Source organism: Elephantulus edwardii, unplaced genomic scaffold, assembly GCF_000299155.1.
Source record: "Elephantulus edwardii isolate Elephantulus edwardi_28Jun2011 unplaced genomic scaffold, EleEdw1.0 scaffold00179, whole genome shotgun sequence".
NCBI lineage: Eukaryota > Metazoa > Chordata > Mammalia > Macroscelidea > Macroscelididae > Elephantulus > Elephantulus edwardii.
In genome coordinates, this window is record NW_006399929.1 from 1656117 (window position 1) to 1663435 (window position 7319).

A 7319-nucleotide genomic window follows, 5' to 3' on the forward strand; every position below is an offset into this window, starting at 1 on the left:
AAGTCCCCATTGCATCTTTCACATTCCTTCACACACACTCTGTCTCATAGCCACCCACTAACCTCTGCTGTCCTAGTGATTTCACCCCATCCCTTTTTTCTGTCCCCTTCTACTTTTCCCTTTCAAATCATTTGAACATTTATACACATCTTGCTCAGTTATCCTTCTATTTTTTTTCTGGTAGACTTTAAGCCTCTTCAGGGAGGGCTCACATATCAATGTCAGATGGATCTTGGTAGGAAACAGAGGTTACTAGAAATATGCCTATTTGTGTTTTGCTGACTACGCAAAGACATTTGACTGCGTGGATCATAATAAACTGTGGCTGACTCTGAGAAGATTGCGAATCCCAGAACACTTGATTGTGCTCATGCAAAACTCTCCTTGGACCAGGAGACAGCTCTCAGAACCAGAGCAAGGAAACACTGTGTGGTTCAAAATCAGAAAATAAGTGTGTCAAGAATATGCCCTGTCTCCATACCTTTTCAACCTGTAGGCAGAACAGATGATTTGAGAGGCTGGACTTTATAAGGAAGAATGTGGCATCAGTATTGGAAGAAGACTCATCAACAACTTGCATTGTGTATATATATCACAACCTTATTTGCTTAAACTGAAGAGGGCCTGAAGCATTTGCTTCCGAGTAGGTTACAATGTGTATTGAAGCTCAACATCAAGAAATCAAATATTGTCTCCACTGGGACAATTGGTAGCACTATAATAGATGGAGAAGAGATTGAACTTGTTAACAATTTCAGCTTGCTTGGTTCCACAATCAGCACTCTTGGCACCTCAGTCAGGAAATCAAAAGTCAAATTGCATTAGGAAAATGTGCTGTCAGGGATCTCTCCAGAGTACTGAAGAGCAAGGATATCAGTCTAGAGACTAAGATGTGCCTGATCATCTAGGCTATGGTCTTCACAATTATTTTCTATGCATCAGTGAGTTGGACAGTGACCAAGGATGAGAGAAGAATTGATTCCTTTGAGTTGTGATGCTGGAGAAGAGTATTGAACATACCATGAACTGCCAAGAGAACTAATAGATATGCCTTAGAGAGGATGAAACCAAGCTGTTCCTTGGAGGCAAAGACTTTGAGACTGCATCTCACGTACTTTGGGGAGGTATCCAGGAGGAGCTAGTCTTTGGAAAAGCACATTATGCTTGGAAGGTTGAAGGACAGCACAGGAGAGAAAGATCCCAGATGAGGTGGATTGACACAATAACTGGGGTAATGAGGGTAGGTGTATCAGAGACAGTGAGATTGCCTCAGGGTAGAGCAGGATTCAGAGCTGTTGTACAAAGGGTCACTTTGAATTGTAGGCAATTCACTGGAACACAGCAATAAGAACAACATTAGTATTATGTAGAATGCTTGGAACATTCCAGATAACCAAAACAAATTTGTTCCTTGATCACTTACATGTGATTGGAACATTAATTTGAGAGATTTTGGGCCAATTGCTTAGGCTCTGCAGAGAGAGCTGTTGTTGTTGTTTAATGCCGTCGAGTAGTAGATGACTCATAGCGACCCTATGAACGAACAGCCTGAGCACTGTTCGTACATAAGAGTTTCCGGAGGCAAGCCATTTTGGAAGTGGATGCCGCTCCTGCTTCCAGGCTTGATTTAGTCGGGAAGCTCCAGCCAACACTGTCCACCATGGGTGCCCATTACCACGATTGGCACATCACTGTCACAGGCTTCGGCATCACAGCAACCACAAGTTACCTCTGCACAGCAACGCACAGACCAGTGCTATACCACCTTCGGCTTGGTAGCACAGCTTCCTTCCACTAGGCCAACGTAGCTCTCTCTTGGTCATCATCATTGTTATTGTTGTTTAATGCCGTCGAGTCGTAGACGACTCATAGCGACCCTATGAACGAGGGAGCTATTTATGGATTATTTAGTTCTACATACAGCTCTGTTGGCTTAGTGGTAAGGAGCTGTGCTAACCCAAAGAAACAGTTCAAATCTACCAGCTTCTCCGCTGGAGAAGAATGGGCAGTTTCCTCTTGTGTGATTTACTTCCTCTGAAAATTTCCTGGAGAATCAGCTATGAATTGGCTCCTATTTAATGTTATATGACAATGACAACATATCCAGATCATATAATTTAGGGAACTCTGTTTAGAATCTGTGCCTCTTATTGTTAGGTGCCATCATGTCAGTGGTAACTCATAATGGCTTTCTGTACAACAAAACAACACCCTGTTCGGTCTTTTGCCATCCTCACAATCTTGGCTGTGCTTATAAATCCATTGTTGTACTCGTTGTGTCAATCCTTATCATTGAGGGTCTTCTTCTCCTTCACTAACCCTCTACCATTCCATGCATGATGTCATTTTTCAAGGACTGGCTCCTTGTAATGACATGCCTATGGTGTGCGAGCCAAAGTCTCTATATTCCTGCTTCTATGGAACATTCTGACTGTACTTCACTCAAAACAGATTTATCTGTATTTTTTTCACTAAAGACTGATAAATTCTCTTTGAAGACATTATTTTGTAGATGTCCCAAATAGATAACCTGAATTTGTGTTTGTCATCTGAGTAAGTGATAAATTATGTGATTGATCTTTTATAAATAACATTTTAAATTTTTAATAATTTCATCTCTAAAATTTTTAGGTGAATTTTATGAGCAAACACTATTGCTTAGTTTCTATCTTTACCTTTTAGTCTTTTTCCACCCTCCCACTAATTTAGTGGGTTCAGAGAGATATGAAAGAAGAAGGTTCATCTAGACAGGTTATGTGGTCCATCTCCTTGCCCCAGGTGGGACAGCTGCCTCAGTGAGGACAGTTGGCTAGAGACTTGTAGAAAAATTCATTGAAAGCATTACAATCTGTTTGCCAATCTGTGTTTTAAATTAAATTGCTAGGTAGTGTAAGAGTGAAAATCTACCTCTTGCTTTACTTCAATTGCACATTGCACAGAAATAGTTTTAAACCCGGGTGATTTTAAATTGGTGCGAGGAAGACATAGGCAATCACCTCTTATATACTTTATAAAATAGGTGCACATTTGTATTACTGTTCCTCTGTGAGAGAGCATAGTTTTTCTTATTCCTTCCAAGTGGGAGAGGAAACTTTCAGACAACAGATCTGTGGATTTCTCCACCTCTTTTCCATATATAATTTTGTAGATATTTGAGACATACATATGATTGAAAAAGACTCAATCATTTCTATGGACAATGAAGAAGGATAACAGAAAATTAATACCTTTGAGCTGTGGTATTGGAGAAGAGCACTGAATATTTCATGAAATACCAAAAGAGCAAACGGATATATTTTGGAGAAAATGAAGCCAGAATGCTCCTTGGGCTCAAATATGACAAGGCTTTGTCTCACATACTTTAGACATGTTGCTATTGTTGTAGTTGTTATATGCTTTTGAGTTTGAACCAACCCATAGCTGACCCTCCAGCAGCTTTTGAGAGACAGTGACTTGTACCAGGGAAGATTCTTCTTCCATGGAGAAGTTGGTGGATTTGAACTACTTACCTTCAGGAAGCAACACAGCTTCCTTCTACTGTTGTTGTGTACTGTCGAGTAGGAGCCAATCCTTAGCTGATCCTTTAGTGGGTTTTCAGAGGTAGTTAATCACATGGGAGGAGATTGTCCATCCTTCTCCCACTAGTACTAGGAAAGGCTATTTCTTGGAGTGGGACATCACACTAGGAAAGATGGAGGTCTCAGTGAAAGAGAGGAAGACCTGCAAGGAGATGAATTGACAAGAGACTGCAGCAATGGGCTCAAGTGTGTCAGAGAGGATTAGGATGGCACAGGATAGGACAGGATTTAGATCTGTTGTTCATAGGGCAGCTATGAGTCATATTTGATTTGACGGCACCAACTTCATAACAACAAAAACAACAAGCAGTGTCTCCACGAGTATTTTCAGCACCTAATAACAACAGTTCTTTGGAGACATCATGCTTAGAAAGGTTGGTGACAGAAAGGAAAACATTCAATGAGATGAATTGCCAAAGTTACTGCAGCAACAGACTCAAGTGTGTCACAGATGGTTAGCAGAGACATGAGACAGAGTTCAGATATTTTGTTCATTGGTTTGGTATGAGTCATAGTGGACTCAAGGTATATGGCAAAAACAACAATGCCTCCATTAGTATAATACTGCTTTCTTGCTCTGAGCCACCCCAAGGGAAAATACATTCAGATTCTATTATGTTAACAAAGGGAGTAACTAAGATTGCAGGAGAGTAGCAAGCTGCAGCTATTAAACTTGATGAGAAGGCTTTCTTTAAAGCTGTTCCATGACCTAGAAGTCTTTTATTTTTAAAATATTTTTAATTGTTTTCTTGCCTGGTGTAGGCTTGAAGCGCGTGCACGCACGCACGCGCGCGCGCGCGCACACACACACACACACACACACACACACACTCACTGTCAGTGTAAGTAAATATACAAAACATATCAGTATGTTAAGAAGCTCTGAAACTGCTTTGCATCCCAAAGATCCACATTTCAAATCTATTAGTTGTTTAATGAGAGAAGGAAGGGCAGTCTTCTCTCATGTGATTTACTGCCTCTGAAAACTCACTGGAGGATCAATTATGGGTTGGTTCTGAGTAAAAAACATACAATAACAACATCAATACGTAACAGTATGTATACAAATCGCATAATTAAATATATAGAATGAAAACTTGTATATTGTCATTAGGTGTCATAGGATCAAACACAACTCATAACTATCCTATGAAAAACCAAACTGTGCCCTATAGAACAACATATATTTATATTGTTGTTGATTTATATTTATATTTTATTTAAAGGGAAGAAAAGTGAGATCCTTTCCTTCCCCTTCCCCCCTTTAAGTTTGCTGAATTTCACAGAAGGAAATAAAGGGATTTTGCAAAAGGAGGTGAGGAAAATGTGAACACAATTATGCCACTTTAATACATGAAAAATTCACATCAAACTCTAAGTACTGCTTTCCTCAGGGGAGTAGTTCTCAACCTCCATTCCATTGTTATAATGATGATAGGTTTGAAATATAACTTTTGGAGAATGTTAGATTATTTTTGTTCATGAAGTCTGCTGTGGTTAGTGCCGAACTGAAAAAGTCAGCCTTCTCAAGGAAATAAAAATACAAACTTCAATATTCATCGCAATCTGGGTACTTCATAGAAAGCACCAATTATCCATTATGTGAATACAAGCCAAGACAATAGTTATAGACTTGATTGAGTCAGCTCTAAAATTCAATTGCAAAATTCACAATCTGCTCTGCAGGCCTTCAATACTACTTGTGTAGCAATTCTATACACACAGCAGTTTTTCAGTATGTTCAGAGGTAATTAGAAGAAATGTTACAACTTGAATGTTTGATAAATCTGCTTGATGTGAAAAGTATTGTCTAGGTTAAACATTATAATGCAAACTTACATGACTACAGATAAGATGGATATAGATATAACATAAATGAATGTTTCAGTTTTGATTTTTTTCATGCTATATTGATTATCAGTTATTTTTAAATTTTTGGTTAAACTTTTTTTTTTTAAATAATGGAGATACTCATGGAAACCTTATGAACTACAGCTCTGAAACCTGTACTGTCTTGTGCCATCCATATTTGCTCTGACACCATTGAGCCTACTGCTACAGTTACTGTGTCAACCCATCTGGTTGAGGGTCTTCCACCTTTCTAAACCAACATGCCCAAAGCAAATGAGTCAAAGCTGTGCCATCATTACCTTCAATGAGCATTCTGGCTGTACTTTCCCAAGATATATGATGGTTCTTTTGGCAGTCCATGGAATAATCAGTACTCTTCTCCAATATCACAGTCATCACTTCTGTCAAAGGCATCATTTCTTCTTCTGTCATCCTCATTTGTTGTCTAGTTCTCAGATGCAAGACAAGTCATGGAAAAAGTGATGGCCAGAATTAGGCACACATTAATCTTCAAACTGATATCCTTGTTCCTCAATAACTTGGAGAGTTCCATGACAGGATTTTCCAAATGTATTACTTAATTAATACTCACACGAATATCTGCTCTGACTACAAAAAGGATGTTGATTGTGAATCTAGGTAAGATGAAATAGTTAATAATCTTTTCTCCATCTGTTATGATGTTGCTTATCAATTTGATAGTGAGGACTTTTGATTTTGAGATGCAATCTATACTTAAGGGTGCAGTCTTTTATTTTCTGTATTAGGTGGATTGATTCAGTGACTGGGGTAATCAGGGTGGGTGAGTCAGAGACAGTGTGATTGGCACAAGACAGAGCAGGGTTTAGGGATGTTGTACACAGGGTCACTGTGAGTGACAAGTGACTCGAGGGCACGTAACAACACCACCACAATAACCATTTTAAGTTTTCCTTCTTTTCAGCAAATAAGGTTGTGTCAATCTGCATAACACACGTTTTTGATGAGTTTTCCTGCAATCTTGATGCCACACTCTTCTTTAGAGTCTAGCTTCTTGAATTATTTGTTCAGAATACAAATTGAATAGGTATAGGGAGAGGATACAATTCTAATACACACCGTTATTGATTTTAAACCATGCAATGCTTCTTTGCTCTATTCTGAGAGCAGCGTCTTGGTGTAGGCATAGACTTCATATGAACAAAATTAAGTGTTCTAGGATTCCCATTCTTCTCAATGTTATCCATAATTTGTTATCCACACAGTCAAAATCCTTTGCATAGCCAACAAGACACAAAGAAAATTTGTTCTTGTGTTTTCTGCTTTTAGGCAGAAGCATTATTTAGTTTTTTGTTTCAATTTTTTTTTCTGACATCAACATATTCCTAAATATCGTGGCTTCTTTTAAATTTAGCTTGAACTTCTGGCAGTTTTTGGCCATTGTACTGTTCTAGCCACTTTTGGATGATTTTCAGCTATATTTTGTTGGTGTATTGTGGAATATATTTTTCAAGATGGCTTTCCTAGCCATCATTTGACTCTGCCTTGTAGATAGGTGGCAATATGAATACCGTGTGTTAGCCTATCCATAAGATAATTGACTACCTACCAGTATACAAGAAGATTGCCTACTCTCACCAATCCAAAAGGGAACTGGCTAATCCCACCATTAAATTGAACAACCCAGCAACAGAATTAGAGACCTTCCTTGCTTTGGTAAAAAAGAAGAAGCAAGAGAATTCAGGATGTCCTTGAGACCAGATCATCTTGCTGCAGCTATACTTACAGGGAGCTCTGGTGGCCTAATGGTAAGAAGTTGTGCTGCAATGCCAGAGGCATGCAGTTTGAGGCCTCCAGATGCTCCATGGGAGAATGATGGGCAATCTCCTCCTGTGTGATTAACCCTGAAAA